General features: G+C 37.9%; 1 long non-coding RNA gene across 1 annotated transcript in view; it reads left to right on the top strand.

The window, feature by feature from the left end:
- LOC140845207 (uncharacterized) overlaps positions 1-17102 on the top strand; it is a 31747-nt gene extending 14645 nt beyond the window's left edge. Inside the window, exon 3 of the long non-coding RNA XR_012123981.1 lies at positions 16874-17102. This is a non-coding gene — a long non-coding RNA (uncharacterized lncRNA). The remainder of the gene's footprint in view (positions 1-16873) is intronic.
- The last annotated feature ends 427 nt before the right edge of the window (positions 17103-17529 follow it).

The raw sequence follows: 17529 nt of genomic DNA, 5'->3' as shown, positions 1-17529 counted from the left end.
TAACAAAGCGTTACTTTGTGCATTAGTAAAGCATTCAATTTTATCCATTTAAACCTGAATGTAAGCCTGCAATTATGGGAATTAATGCAACTTCTGTCTATTTTACAAGCACCAACCACTTGTTTAGAAATAATTATGATGAAACTGGGTCAAAAGTCATGTTCACACATGATCAGACACTCAGTACTTTCATCGCAAATCTATGTGAATTTGTTGACCACCTGTTCTTTTTGGTAACGAGATGATGTGAAAAGGTGTCATAGGAACAACATTTCTTTCCATATTTCAATCTAAACCACCTTTGAGAATAGGCTAAAATGATCCATATTGCTGCTGAAAACTAATTTTGCCAGATTAACTCAAGACACAGTTAAATTTGAATTTCAATTTTTTTTAGTTTAAGCATGCCCCAAATATTGCATAAGACATGCTTATACTAAGATATATTTGTTCTTTATCTTAAATGCAAATTTGCATGGTTAGCATGTATATTTGTCAGCTAAATATGGCAACCCTAGAATCACTGTTGCTCACAGACTGGGTTTCATGGATTCAGAGCTGTTGTTGAGAAGTGTTTGGCCAAAGTGGTAATACTAATGCCTAACTGAACATTTTCCTGAAAGAAAAGTGTGACAGTGTTATCGGCTTACTGATACATGAACCCATCACAGTGCCTTTCCTTTTCAAAAGATTCCACTGTGAGTAGAGCATTGAATTGGAATATTTCAGATTCCCATTCTGTTTCTGAGGTTACTACCAGCATTTGTTTGGACCATCTCCAACCTGAGACACCCAAGGAAACTGATTCTGTCAAATGGAGAATTCATAGCATCAGTGGCAAACATGGTCATCTGCTCAGATGTTTTGTTGTGCCACCACTCAAGCCACAGACACCTATTAAGAGGAATGTTCAGTCCTCTTCTCTTGCCTTTCTACTCAAGAACATGCTTGTTTTAAAGTGAGAGCATTCTAGGAGTTTATGTTCAGCTAGCCCCTCCTTGCCCTGCCCCACAGCACGCACACACAGAGTCACAGAGCTGGAGGACTCTGACTTGTTGGAATCTACTTTTGGGGGTATATAATCTAGGCCTATGTCCTAGAGGAATATGCCCCCAAGATGTTGCAGATGCAGGGAGTCCTACTTACAATCATAGGTCGGCATGGCCAGGGCTTGCCTGACCTTACTAGTGTCATGTGAGTGGGCAGGACTTTCCCTTTCCAAAGACGACATGTGAAATGCGTTTTTATGCATTTTTATCATTCATGTTCTGTTCTTCTTTCCAGTTCAATGGAAATCATGCCCCTCACTGTAATGTCCATCCAAACCAGAGCTTTTCACCTTCTTCCTCATGTCATCATGTGGTCTAGGGAGAGGTTACACATTCCTTCCCTCAAAGGTGTGTAAGGACTTAAAATGGCAATGTATTTCTATACTTCTCCCAAACTGGCCTACTAGGAGAAAGCTCCAACTCTGAAGAAGGCTTCCGCTAGAGGAGCATGGGGAGGGATGATGGAAGGGAATGTCTTCTGAGGACTCAATAAATATTTAAGTGACTGAATAATCTTTCCGAATAAAATACTGGTTGAACCAAAGAGATTCTTTAGTAAAGACCTATGTTCAGCTGCTTATATTTTTGACCTGTTCTATTGTTCTTTCATCAGCCATATCATGGCTGGGGGATGAAATGCCTGGTGAACAGGTGGCTACTTCTAATACTGAAGTTCTATACACACCTGATGATGACAGAAGGTACTGGAGTAGCTTTAGACAGTCAAGCACCCATGCATGCAAGACATGCTGAGATGCACACAATTACTCCTAGGGTCACAGAGTTGGAAGAAACCTCTTTAATTTACAAAGGAGGTAATCAGGATCTAGAGACAATAAGTAACTTGTCTAAAGTCATACAACTAGTGACAGAAATGAAAACAAAATACAGATTTCCTAATATTCCTGTTTAGTTCTCATTTTAAAGACATACCTGTTTCATTTGTACCCGAGAGCTTACTTCAAAGCATAGCTAGCTAAAAAGTCATTTTTAAAATAGTGAGGATATAAAAAGTTAAAATATTTTTTGAGGGAATAAAATGAAATCCTTTCGAGTCATATTCATGTTTCTATTCAATAGAAACATAACTATTTTAAACACTGCATTTAATTACAGATAATTTTACAATTAAAACTTATCTTTGCTCTGAATAAATAATAGCCAAATGTTGCTAACACAGATTAAGGCCCAGGCAATTGGACTTGTATTTAAAGAAATGTCCAGATTTGTCATTAATTAAGTTGAAATTATTACAAACTCTTTTTTCTTTAATTTAGTAATGATTATGAATGGCATGTCGCTCAAAGCTAAGGATGGAAGAGCAGGTATGCTGTCTTATGATTAGAGAGAAGGACTGGAAACCAGAACGTGAGAGCCTAATTAGAGAATTTTGTAAAGCACTTTGAAGATGAAAAGAGCTACGAAGTCCCAAAGAATATTGATATTGCCAGTCTTACTCTCAGTTCTCTCACTAACTTGCTATGTGGTCCTAACGGAGAGAAAAAAGCAATCACTAATCATTAACTTAGGACATAAGGATGCAAAGATATATTTTGCTTCATTTTGTTTGTTTGTTTTACTTTTATTTCAACATAAATTTAACAGGTGTGCCAAATAGAGCTAGAATAGTTTTAAAAAGTGTACTGTAGTAGGTTCTATTACATATACATTTATCTGGAAAATCCCAGCTAAAATTTCACTTTGCTTCCACTTCCTAATTTTTTTTAAATGAAAGCAGATGTCACTTTTTGCCAGAAGAGGTTTCCTGAGCTGACCCTTACATTTTAGCATTTCATAAGAAATATATGATGACTTATCAAAAATACAGATTTCAGAGCTTCTAACTCAATGATTCTGATTCAGGAGCTCTGAAAATCAGCCCAGTCATTCTCACTGAAATAGAAACATCTTGGGGGATTCTAGTATAGGTATTCTGGTACCCCTGCTTGAGAAATAATGTGGTGAAGATATATCTCAAGTCAATTGTCAAAGCAACCAATGGCTACTATTGCAATTCAAATGTGCAGGTTGTCTTCCCCTGGCTGAAGGGCACTTGAGGTTTAATATTTGAACGAAGACATTGTGATGATTACCATTAGTTTTTCACCAACTGGTGAAATAGAGATTTTACAAGTAGGGATTGTTCCAGAAAAGGGCCTTTTTTCCTTTAAAATCTCCAAGCAATTAAAAATAATTTAAATTCCTTTAAACTGTATAGACACCTCAAACATTTGAAGGCATATTTTCTTATATTTCTCACTCACTCTTCACCTATTTCTAATGACCCTATGTTAGCAGGTGTGATATGTGACAGAAAAAATTCACCCTCAGACTTTGGCTAGCTCTTTCAGACACCTTCCACTTTTTTCAGAGAGTGGATCCAGAAATTGATATGGCGGGGGCAATTTAAGAAGAGGCTTTCTTTTGGAAATGACTGTTTCAAATATCTTATCCTATTGGTGGTGGGTCAGAAGCATCAGTGTGTAAATATTATAACTCCTCAGCTAGTTGCAGCAGAAATGTCAGACATTAATTCTCCAGGACTGGAAACTGGCTTTGAAACTACAAGCGAAGATTTAAATTTCAAAGACAAACCCACTCCTCAGTATATATAGCATACCTAACATGGAAATTGAGGGGTGTGGAGTTCACAAGCTGCACAGAAAGCAACCATACCTGGTATCCTGGTGCAGCCTGACTAGAGGAATCCAAGTGCACAAGTTGTAATCTTTGCAAGAGCAATAGGCTGATATCAAACACTTTTCAGTGAAGCAGGGAATTGTGACAGTACTTCAAGGAGTGGGATGCAATTAACTTTTACATACAGATTGAGGGAATGTCCTGCACAGTCGCTGTAGGCTTTGGCTGTGCTTCGGAGATGACTGAAGATAAAGCACAGAACATGCAGAGATGACAACCTGCTAGGCTGCAGGAAGTGTGGGAAGGGAGGAGAATCACGAATTGATGACAACGTACACATTGTAATAACTTTGGAAACATTTTACACAATATGGTAAATGAAGCACTTTGTTTTCCAATTCTATTGACAGTGATAATAAAGGTTTAAAAAGCCTCCTGGTATTATTGTTTGTGTGTATAGTATGTACGCATGTGAAGTGTGTATGGAGAAAAGGAGAGGTGCCTCTGTTGTGGGGGGGTGAAGCAAGGTATCAATAAACATTACCCAGTGCGGAGCTCTGTTAGTAAGTGTGGATAAATGGCAGAATTTCCAGAATCTCCCACCTGGCCTTAGTCCATTTACACATCAATAGGTGTTTACTGCTGCAGCCTCCTGCAGCCTCTGGGAGCAATGGGTGGAGAAATAACTGACCATTCCCTCCTCCCCTCCTTTCCTAGTACACAACTGGTCTGGCGCCAGTCAGTCACCAAGGACCTGCCAATGGAGTTCCTCCCAGAAGGCGAGGGCGGGAAGTAGAGAGCAAGCAGAGGTGGCAGAGCGTGAGTGGGAACGGGAGGAGAAGGAGGGGGCCCGGCCTAGTTAGTGAACTCAAGCAAGCTGTGAGCAATAAAAACGGTTTCTCCCAATCTACCCTTTCCCTTGACTTATTTTGGTTTCATAGGGGTTTCTCCCAAGTCCGGGAAAACCCTTCCCCCTGGAGCTAATGTGACTTTCATTAGTATGGCGTGGTAATACTGGCAGAAGGTTAGGGGACCGTAGAGCAGTAAGGTACAGGAGAAAGTAAGGAAAATATTGCATTAAGTAAGAGGAAATGCATTCCCTCACCTCTTAGCTTCTTGGGGACAGATGATGACAACAACACAATAGCATAACTCTTCCATGAAGAGAACTTTTCCAAACCCATGGTAGGGACGAAATCTATTGAGAAAACAAACTTGACTGCATATAATCCTTGAACTTCCTACTTAGTAATGGATTAGAAAAGCACTTGAGTGGATAGAAACACCTATGTAATGTCATTTTGTCTCTCTCATCACTTATAGTTTTCAAGCATGACAACATCATCCCGTCCACTGCAGTTGTCTTGTGTTCCCCTGTCTTCTGACATCTGGCCAGGAGTGGGAGGTTATTAAGGGTGAAATCTTCAAGGGTACTTGGTCCTTGTGCCAGGGATGTGGCACCAATCAGTGGATTTTGGTAATTTTCTGTGTCCAGACTCTTGTTTCTCATCTTAGCTGGGAATCTCAGGTTAAGGACATTCTGTATGTTAGTGTGTATCTATGGATCTGCCATGCCATTGAGAGCAAACGCTCTGTAGTCATTCTGCTAACATATTTAGGCAAGTGAAAACAAAAATAAATCCAATCTAGAGGCAAAAAAACAATTCTATAACTAAAAGTCATCTTGCATTCTGAATGGCATGTAGGGATTGTGAGCATGTTTTTCTAACTGTGGCATGGACAGTCAGAATAGATCTTATGACTTTATTATCATTGTGTAAAAAAGGGGAGCATTTCCAAGCATCCCATTTAGATTTTCCCTGTTTCAAATTTATGGGATAATTTTATGAGAACCCTTAACTGTGGCAGCTGGCAAGACTGCCTCTTTTCCTCTGTATTTTGGTTGTGTTTTTGCAGTCCAGCAACTGGTGGCTGAAGCACCCATCTTTCCATGGAATCTACTCTGCCTTCTGTCTTAAATTAATCATGCACTGATTGTTTCCTGGGGAGTGTGTTCTGACCCTCACTGTGTTTGTTAGGGTTAAGCTTGGCTTCATAGTAACAGATATCCAAGGAAAGTGGATTAAATCACATCTAAGTTTATTTCTCACTCAAAATAAGTCCATAAAGTTTAATGATATAAATGCCTGCAAAAGAGTAACCATTCTATATGTAACAATTTAAAACATTTAAAAAAATATAAAGGAAAACAACTATCTGAAGGTATTGGATAGACCTCAAAAGCAGGCAGAAACTGAAAGGGATTCAACTTTTAAAAGTAGGAAGCCACATTGGGATAGAAACATGTTTATAGAGCTTTTTCGCTAAAGGCACTCTCCCTTCCTTAAGATGCAGCACCTAGAACTCAACCAGAAAGTTCAGTCTTACTGAATTCATATGTCTGGAGGATAGGGTTCAGGACATCCACAATGTCTGGAAATGAAGGGAGGAACCCTTCAATAGAAGAGAAACACAGAGGAGAGGAGCTCCAAAAGTTGTATTAAAGTACTCAGTACTTCTTTGGCTGGCACTGTGCATTTATGAGGGGAATAGAAGGAGGCCAATGAAGAAAAATAACTAGATGACTAAAAGAAGGGAGCAGAGGTTTCAGCTCTTGCCCACCATAGAAGGGACTAAGTTTGGAATTTGAGTCCTGCCAAGTTAGAATGGCTTGGTAAACACCTTAGGACCTCACTGAAATCCAGGCTGCCTCAGTACTAAGAGATTCACATTAGAAAATGGAAAAAAAAATACAGAGCTACAGGAGCAAAGTTAAAACAATCCTTCCCCAAGTACACAGTGAACAACCAGAAATCTATTGCCTGCTAGACCAAAATTCAACATGCTTCTGGGGAATGAACAGAGTTTCTAAAATTCAGAGTCCTAAAAAGTATCATTTACAATTTCCAGAATGAAATTATAATTTTTACACATATGGAGAAACAGGAAAGTGCAATTCATATTCAAGGGAAAAATCAGTCAAAAGAAATAGACTCAAGTATACCAACATGTTGGCTGGGTTCAGCAGATAGGACTTTTAAGCAATTAAATGGATAAATGATTTTAATGAATGAACAGATGGGGACTCTCATACTAAGATAAAAACTATACAAAAGAACTATATAAAAACTCAAGTAATGGAAAGATGGCAGTGTGAGAAGAGAGACAGAGGCTTCCTCCTAAAACTGGATACAATTAGAAAATTTAATTGGCGCAACTAATGCTGAGAGAGCAACAGGAAAGAGGACGGCATCAGACTGCACACACCTGGAGAAAAGAGCAGGCCTCAGTGAACGGGGGTAACGTACCAGAGCTGTGGCTCCACAGGACCCAAGCCCCTCCCCCACCCCAGCTCACCAGCGGGAGGATGAGAAATGGAGCAGAGAGGGAGTGGAAGGCCTGGGCCTGCTGAATACCTAGCTCCGGAGATCTGCTCTGGGAGCACAAACCTACATTTCATGGTGCTTTCATGAGACTCACATTACTACTGGGTTGGAAAGTTAATACAGGCAGAGTTCCAGGGGAGACTGGGATTCCGGCTGCTTGTGGAAAGCAGGGATCCATATCTGGCTGCTTTGGGACAAAAACTTATACCTGTGTGACTGGCCCACTGGCTCAGGCAGTGGAGACAGGCACAGCAGCCAGGAGGCAGGGAACAGCTCCTTCTTACCCCCAGGCACCAGTACTGCTCCCCTGCGACCCCCGACATTGCTTCAGGGGTTCAACAGCTCCAGAATAGAGCTTCTGGACACACTAGAGGGCGCCATATACAAACATGAAACGCCAAAGGAACCTTGTCCAGAGTAAAATTGTTAATACAACTCCCGAGTAAGATTTAAATGATATGGACCTTGTGACTCTTCCTGAAAGGGAGTTCAAAATAAAAATCATCAACATCCTAATGGAGGTATGGAAAGACATCCAAGAACTCAGGAATGAATTCAGGTCAGAGATCCAATCGTTAAAGAACATGATGGAGGGTATTAAAAGCAGGTTGGATATGGTAGAGGAGACAACAAATGAAATAGAAACTAGAGAAGAGGAATACAAAGAAGCTGAGGCACAGAAAGAAAAAATGATCTCTAAAAATGAAAGAATATTGAGAGAACTGTGTGACCAATCCAAGCGGAACAATATTCGCATTATAGGGATACCAGAAGAAGAAGAGAAAGAGAAAGCGAAAGAAGGTGTCTTTGAGGAGGTAGTTGCTGAAAACTTCCCCAATCTGGGGAAGGACATAGTCTGTCAGGCCATGGTGATCCACAGATCCCCTAACACAAGGGACCCAAGGAAGACAACAGCAAGACACGTAGTAATTAAAATGGGAAAGATCAAGGATAAAGACAGACTGTTAAAAGCAGCCAGAGGCAGAAATAAGATCACATACAAAGGAAAGCCCATCAGACTAACATCAGACTTCTCAGCAGAAACCTTACAGGCCAGAAGGGAGTGGTATGATGCATTTAATGCCATGAAGCAGAAGGTCTTGGAACCAAGATTACTTTATACAGTGAGATTATTATTTAAATTTGAAGGAGGGATTAAATAATTTCCAGATAAGCAAAAGCTGAGAGAGTTTACCTCCCACAAACCATCTCTGCAGTCTATTTTGGAGGGACTGCTATAGATGGAAGTGTTCCTAGGGTTGGATAGCTGTCACTAGAGGTAGTAAAATCATGGTAGGGAGGGTAGAGCAGCTGATTGCGAGGCAAATGCAAAATTAAATTGACTATCCCCAAAGTCAAACAAGGAATAGACAAAAGTACAGAATTTGATACCTAATATATAAAGAATGAAGGAGGAAGAAAAAAGAGGAGAAATAGAAAAGAACGTTTAGATTGTGTTTGTAACAGCATACTAAGTGAGTTAAGTTAGACTCTTAGATAGTAAGGAAAGTAATCTGAAACCTTTGGTAACCATGAATTTAAAACCTGAAATGGCAATAACAGCTACATACCTATCGATAATCACCCTAAATGTAAATGGACTGAATGCACCAATCAAAAGACATAGAGTCACTGAATGGATAAAAAAACAAGACCCATCTATATGCTGCTTACAAGAGACTCACCTCAATCCCAAAGACATGCACAGACTAAAAGTCAAGGGATGGAAAAAGATATTTCATGCAAACAATAGGGAGAAAAAATCAGGTGTTGCAGCACTAGTATCAGACAAAATAGACTTCAAAACAAAGAAAGTAACAAGAGATAAAGAAGGACATTATATAATGATAAAGGGCTCAGTCCAACAAGAGGATATAACCATTATAAATATACATGCACCTAACACAGGAGCACCAGCATATGTGAAACAAATACTAACAGAACTAAAGGAGGAAATAGAATGCAATGCATTCATTTTAGGAGACTTCAACACACCATTCACTCCAAAGGACAGATCCACCAGACAGAAAATAAGTAAGAACACAGAGGTACTGAACAACACACTAGAACAGGTGGACATAATAGATATCTATAGAACTCTACACCCAAAAGCAACAGGATACACATTCTTCTCAAGTGCACATGGAACATTCTCCAGAATAGACTACATACTAGGCCACAAAAAGAGCCTCTGTAAATTCAAAAAGATTGAAATCTTACCAACCAACTTTGCAGACCACAAAGGTATAAAATTAGAAATAAATTGTACCAAGAAAGCAAAAAGTCTCACAAACACATGAAAGCTTAACAACACGCTTCTAAATAGTCAATGGACCAATGACCAAATTAAAATGGAGATCCAGCAATATATAGAAATAAATGACAACAACACAAAGCCCCAACTTCTCTGGGACACAGTGAAAGCAGTCTTAAGAGGCAAGTATATAGCAATCCAGGCATATTTAAAGAAGGAAGAACAAACCCAAATGAATAGTCTAATGTCACAAGTATCAAAATTGGAAAAAGAAGAACAAATAAGGCCTAAAGTCAGCAGAAGGAGGGACATAATAAAGATCAGAGAAGAAATAACAAAATTGAGAAGAATAAAACAATAGAAAAAAAATCAATGAAACCAAGAGCTGGTTCGATGAGAAAATAAACAAAATAGATGAGCCTCTAGCTAGACTTATTAAGAGAAAAAGAGAGAATCAACACACGTCAACCGAATCAGAAATGAGAAAGGAAACATCACGACGGACCCAACAGAAATACAAAGAATTATTAGAGACTACTAAGAAAACCTATATGCTAAGAAGCTGGAAAACCTAGAAGAAATGGACAACTTCCTAGAAAAATACAACCTTCCAAAACTGACCAAGGAAGAAACACAAAATCTAAACAAACCAATTACCAGCAATGAAATTGAAGTGGTAATCAAAAAACTACCCAAGAAAAAAACACCGAGCCAGATGGATTTACCTCGGGATTTTATCAGACATACAGAGAAGATATAATACCCATTCTCCTTGAAGTTTTCCGAAAAATAGAAGAGTAGGGAATACTCCCAAACTCAGTCTATGAAACCAACATCACCCTAATACTAAAACCAGGCAAAGACCCCACCAAAAAAGTAAATTACAGACCAATATCCCTGATGAATGTAGATGCAAAAATACTCAATAAAATATTAGCAAACCGAATTCAAAAATATATCAAAAGGATCATACACCATGACCAAATAGGATTCATCCCAGGGATGCAAGGATGGTACAACATTCAAAAATCCATCAACATCATCCACTACATCAACAAAAAGAAAGACAAAAACCACATGATCATCTCCATAGATGCTGAAAAATCATTCGACAAAATTCAACATCCATTCATGGTAAAAACTCTCAGCAAAATGTGTATAGAGGGGAAAGTACCTCAACACAATAAAGGCCATATATGATAAACCCACAGCCATCATCATACTGAACAGCGAGAAGCTGAAAGCTTTTCCTCTGAGATCGGGAACTAGACAGGGATGCCCACTCTCCCCACTGTTATTTAACATAGTACTGGAAGTCCTAGCCACAGCAATTAGACAAAACAAAGAAATACAAGGAATCCAGATTGGTAAAGAAGAAGTTAAACTGTCACTATTTGCAGATGACATGATATTGTACATAAAAAACTCAAAAGACTCCACTCCAAAACTACTAGAATTGATATCGGAATACAGTAAAGTTTCAGGATGCAAAATTAACACACAGAAACTGTGGCTTTCCTATACACTAACAATGAACTAATAGAAAGAGAAATCAGGAAAACAATTCAATTTACAATTGCATCAAAAAGAATAAAATACCTAGGAATAAACCTAACCAAAGAAGTGAAAGACCTATACCCTGAAAACTATAAGACTTTCTTAAGAGAAATTAAAGAGGACACTAACAAATGGAAACTCATCCCATGCTCTTGGCTAGGAAGAATTAATATTGTCAAAATGGCCATCCTGCCCAAAGCAATATACAGATTTGATGCAATCCCTATCAAATTACCAACAACATTCTTCAACAAATTGGAACAATAGTTCAAAAATTCATATGGAAACACCAAAGACTCCGAATAGCCAACGCAATCCTCAGAAGGAAGAATAAAGTGGGGGGGGGGGATCTTGATCCCCAACTTCAAGCTTTAGTACAAAGCCACAGTAATCAAGACAATTTGGTACTGGCACAAGAACAGAGCCACAGACCACTGGAACAGAATAGAGACTCCAGACATTAACCCAAACATATATGGCCAATGAATATTTGATAAAGGAGCCATGGACATACAATGGGGAAATGACAGTCTTTTCAACAGATGGTGCTGGCAAAACTAGACAGCAACATGTAAGAGAATGAAACTGGATCACTGTCTAACCCCATACACAAAAGTAAATTCAAAATGGATCAAAGACCTGAATGTAAGTCATGAAACCATAAAACTCTTGGAAAAAAACATAGGCAAAAATCTCTTGGACATAAACATGAGTGACTTCTTCATGAATATATCTCCCCAGGCAAGGAAAACAAAAGCAAAAATGAACAAGTGGGACTATATTAAGCTGAAAACCTTCTGTACAGCAAAGGACACCATTAATAGAACAAAAAGGTACCCTATAGTATGGGAGAATATATTCATCAATGACAGATCCAATAAAGGCTTGACATCCAAAATATATGAAGAGCTCACATACCCCAACAAACAAAAAGCAAATAATCCAATTAAAAAATGGGCAGAGGAGCTGAACAGACAGTTCTCCAAAGAAGAAATTCAGATGGCCAACAGACGCATGAAAAGATGCTCCACATCGCTAGTTATCAGAGAAATGCAAATTAAAATCACAATGAGATATCACCTTACACCAGTAAGGATGGCTACCATCCAAAAGACAAACAACAACAAATGTTGGCGTGGTTGTGGAGAAAGGGGAACCCTCCTACACTGCTGGTGGGAATGTAAATTAGTTCAACCATTGTGGAAAGCAATATGGAGGTTCCTCAAAATGCTCTAAATAGACTTACCATTTGACCCAGGAATACCACTTGTAGGAATTTACCCTAAGAACGCAGCACTCAAGTTTGAAAAAGACAGATGCACCCCTATGTTTATTGCAGCACTATTTACAATAGCCAAGAAATGTAAGCAACCTAAATGTCCATCAGTAGATGAATGGATAAAGAAGATGTGGTACATATACACAATGGAATATTATTCAGCCATAGAAGAAAACAAATCCTACCATTTGCAACAACATGGATGGAGCTAGAGGGTATTATGCTCAGTGAAATAAGCCAAGTGGAGAAAGACAAATACCAAATGATTTCACTCATCTGTGGAGTATAAGAACAAAAGAAAAACTGAAGGAACAAAACAGCAGCAGAATCACGAAGAATGGACTAACATTTACCAAAGGTAAAGAGACTGGGGAGAATGGGAGGGTAGGGAGGGATAAGGGCAGGGAAGAAGAAAGGGGGTATTTGATTAGCATGTATAATGAGGGGGGTGGGGGAAAGGGGAGGGCTTTTCAACACAGAGAAGTAGTGTTTCTACAATATCTTACTATGCTGATGGACAGTGACTGAGTGACTGTAATGGGGTTTTTGGGGGGGGACTTGGGGTAGGGAAGAGCCTAGTAAACATAATGTTCTTCATGTAATTGTAGATTAATGATAACAACAAAAAAAACTTCACAGAGACATTAAAAAAAAATAAAGTCAAAAAATGAAGAGAATTTGGAATGATAAAATTATTGGATGGGTTTAAAAGCCTAGGAAACTAATACAAGCCCCTGAACAATTGCTTCTAAAGTCAAGATTCTAGGACCAAATAAAGGTGTTCAACTTAGTATTTTATGATCTTTTTATCATTGACATGCTTTAGTTTTTTAGTGCTAGCAACCAATTTATTCATTGAGTCTAAATGCTTTCATGCAACCTTCTTCACTAGACATGTTTCTGAATGATTGCATGCAATATAAATTGTATATTAAATTATATCTTAAAAATTCTTTATTGACCTTGCATAACATTTAAGAAATGTAGTTGAGTAGAAGAAAATTAGCATAACATCTGCAGTTATATGAATGTGACTATTGTACTTGTCAATGTATATTCAAATTTTGCTGATTTTTCTAATCATTACTCACATGGAAATTTAAGGATATCCTTATATTTAGTAGTTTAATGTATTAAACAGCAGAATGAAAAATCAACCCACATAATATTATTACTTTTTGAGAGGGTAATTAAAACTCAACACAAGCCGAGTCTACGAATATGGGAATTTTCTCAATTGAGTCAAATATTTAAAATCAGGCAGAATAGGACTGGTAGGAAGGGGAGAGCATTTTGCAAGCATTTTTATAGTATGACTATAAAGAAACTTTCTGGTTGCATTGGTGTTATTTCATGTTTTTCAGCAGAAATAGCATTGCCTTGCTTCTTTTTTTCAAGAATATCTGATCATGAATAAGCAGAGTAGTCCTTAGTTTGAAAAGGTTATAAATGTGACTCCTCACTTATGTATATATTGGAAATAGAGGAGGGAAAAAATATGAAAGAAAACAGTTTGAGACTTTAATTATAATACTAATGTCAAATGGGTGTTGGAATTAAAAATCAGGACAATTGTCTCATCATATGAAATAGAAATGACACACAGCAGTCCAACAGATAATTGGAGGGGATGTTAAATCACATGGTTTAATATCTTTATTTTCTCTGAAAACAGAAGAATTGTAAACAAGTGGCCAGAGAGCCTATTTTAAATTTAATTCTAATCCTGTTAATAACTAACTGCATGACCCTGGGCAACAACCTTAACCTTTTTTGTCCTTTGTCTTCTCATCTATAAAATGAAGCAAGTTATATTTATTAGATCATCCCAAGGTCCTTTCAATGTCCTGTGATCTCATGAATTTCCAAAAATGAGCAACTTTCCAAGGACAGTGCTCTCTTTCTGTTTGCTTTATATAAAAATGTAGTTAAGGATATTTCCAGTAATATTCAAAGCAATGAAGGTAGTTTGGGCTCATTCTTCACTCATGCCACTTCCTGACTGTAAATTCATAAAGCTAGTACCACAAATATTGAGTAGGGAACTCAGTACATTCAAATAAAGACTGTGCTTCATTTATATTACACTTCGACCCAGTAAGAAAAAGCAATCTACTTATAATGCTTTGTGGTTCTATATCTGCTCTGATGCTCATGAGATTCAATGATGTAAGTATAAATATTTCTACCTCTTGTAATTGTGATTCCTCACCTCCATAATTTTTCTGCTTTCTTTTTTCGGGGTGTTTTTGAAGTCTATAACCTGATTAACTCATGGAACTAGATTAATCCACTAAAGCACAGTACATTTTATATTTTATGTTTTATTTAGTAGTAATGCCACTAAAGTTATTAAAGTGACATTTTTTACATTACTACTTTTAGGAACTTCACATTTTCATGGAGTATACAAGGCAGAGAGCTTATTAGGAGTTAGGTTCTATTTGGAATATCTTCTTTGCTAAGCATTGGTTATGAAGTGCCATCTCAAATACATTGTTAACTTTCCTAGATATAGATAAAGAGATAGAAAAGCAACCTCGTTTACTTTAAAGACATTGGGGGAGGATTGCTAAGATGAATAATTGGTTCTAATATCCATTTTGAGCTGTTGTTGGTCATGGTGTTTTAACTTCAAACCTTTTGCCTACCTTACGTAGGAATGACTCACTTGGATGCAATGCAGGAACCAACTGTACCATTGCAAAATTAGGTCATGGTAGTTTGTTCATGGGAAATCATTATGCAAGTTGAGAAAATGTAATTTGCAGGTGAACAATTGTTTCTTGTTGGGTGGATATGAGTGTGTTTGGAGGTTACACTGGGATTTTCCATTTTACTACTTGGGCTTTTCCCAGCATGTTCTTTTTATTCACAATTAAAAAATAACTTGCTCTTTTCAAAGCCCATTATTCTATCGAGTTGAGAAAAAATTTTTTTCTCAGTATCCCACTGACCTAAGTGGTAGAAATGTTGGACTGGAAATTCTTGCAGAATCTGAGCAATACACTTAACTTTAATACTTGAAAAGATATAACCTCTCCAAAAATATATATATATATGTATAGTGGTCAGAGCATTTATTGATTCCTTCATTGCCTTCGTGGCAATAACATGCTGTTTAAAAGAGAGGTAGATTTCCACTTCCTGGGATGAAGCATTCTAGGATCCCTGACTTGCTTGGTTGGTTTCTTGCTGAAAACAACAAAACATGTTGAAGAAATATTAAAATAATTTTCTTAAGTGTCTCAATCATTTGGCAAGAGAATGCAGAACACAATAGTCAAAAGACAAACACTGAAGATGGCTTACGCCTTCGGGCACAGGTAAACTAAAACTTTAGTTTTTATGGTTGTTTAGGGGCTTGAGGGACATCAGAAAAACATAGGGGGCTTTCAATGAGAAAAAGTTAAAGAGAGTCCCCCTAAAGTAGGCACTCAAAATCATACACTCTCAGTTTATTTAACACTCTTCCCATCAACGTGTCTGAAATGAAAAGCACTGTATCAGCATTTGATATAGGGTAAAAAAAAACACAAAAAACCTTCCTTAAGAATTTATTATTACAAACTATAGCTCACACCACAGGTTTACAACTTGTATTTATACCAGTTAGTTGGTCCAAAAAAACCTAAGTGGCTCTGGGCCTTAACACTCTCCCAGGTTCCTTGCTGAAGTTAAGTACAAATCCTCTCCACAGAAACACACAACTTCATCTCAAGACTCAAAGAATTTCACAGATAAATTCCAAAAAACATGACCTCTCAGGCAAAAATTATGAACCCCCTCACTCCAAAAAGGGACCATGGATGAGAGGCAACAGCAAAACAGAGAGAAAAATTATATACAGAAAGATGTCAGAAGTTGTAATTATGAGAACTTCATAACTCTGTAATATAAACTAAACATATAAAATATAATTAAAGAATCAAAAAGGGATTGGCTATTTAGTGCCAATTAGTAAAAAGTTATGTGTATGAAAATGACCAAGCAGATTTTATAAAGAACTTAAGAGAACTTTAAGAAATGAAAAATATAATAATTAAATATAAAAGACTCAGTACAAATATTTTACAGGAAATTATTTTAGTAAAGAGAAAATTAGCAAAAGAAGGTTAGAGTTGAGGAAATTATGCAGGATGCAGTACTGAGAGAAAATGGAAAGTAGAAACAAGGTACAACACAAGTTTTAACTGGTGCTCCAGAAGGGGAAGAGAGAGGACGAACCCAAGAGCAGCCACTGAAGAACCATGACAGAGGCAGTCATAGTGGTTGGGACTTTTTGAGAATGAATGAATGACACCACCTATATAGGAACTCTAATGACATCAGGACCATCTTAATGCATTTTCCTGGATATTCTCAGCCTTCTTTTTGATGCTCACCCTTTGCTTTGCTTTAGCTACTGCCACAGCAGACAGATGCTGGGTGGAACTATGCAGATGCATTGCCTGTGTTACCAGTTGGTTGCTTGCAGCCATGATCCCCACACTTTTGCCTGACACTGCATAACCAGACTGATTTTGAAGGCTCTGGCTCAGTCTGCCACTCTTGAGACTTGTACGAACTGCTATATTGAAGGAGAGAGATCTGACTTTTTAAGCTATTGCCAACAAGGCTGGATGATTTAACTTGCAAGCTTTGACCAAAGGGATACAAGAATTATGAGCAATCTGTACACTAACATTTCCTCCCCTCTTCTCTCAAGGTACTACTCTGAGGCACTGTTTGGAAAAAACAGCCAGTCTGGAGATGTCCTGAGTAGCTGAGCTGTCATACCTGCTGGACCACTAGCTGCCTCACATTGCAACGCCATGTGAACCTGTCACCAGAATAGTGACACATCACCTTGCATTGTTACTCATCTTACTCTGCCTCACTTTGCTTTTCCCTGACTCTTTCTGTGCTGGGGTCTTGTTCCCCAAATAAAGTATGACTACTTAGTATGTGTTTCAGCAACAGGCTCTTTCACTAGGGCCCTGGGACAAAGATATCACTGATTCCAGGTCAGAGTGAAAAATAAAGACACACCTGGATGCATCAAAGTGAAAGTCCAGATACCAAAGACAAAGAAAAAAATCTTAAAACAGCCAGAGAGAAAGGATAGATCAGCTTTAGAGAGGTGACAGTTGCAATAACAACTGAGTTCTCAGAAGAAATAAAGACATATGAAATTAAATTCAATGTCCAATGTCCTGCACTAAATAACTGAAAATTAAGAGCATATTTCAAGAAAAAAGGTCAAATTAAAACTTTTAAAACAAATAAAAAGCTCAGAGAGATTGCCACAAACAAACTTCAGCATAGAAAGTTCCTGTTTATCATGAGCAGAAGGAAAAGGATCCCAAATGGGTCTGTGATACA

Source organism: Manis javanica, chromosome 2, assembly GCF_040802235.1.
Source record: "Manis javanica isolate MJ-LG chromosome 2, MJ_LKY, whole genome shotgun sequence".
Lineage (NCBI taxonomy): Eukaryota > Metazoa > Chordata > Mammalia > Pholidota > Manidae > Manis > Manis javanica.
The sequence above is the reverse complement of the archived record's forward strand: the minus strand, read 5'-3'. Positions and strand labels throughout refer to the sequence as shown.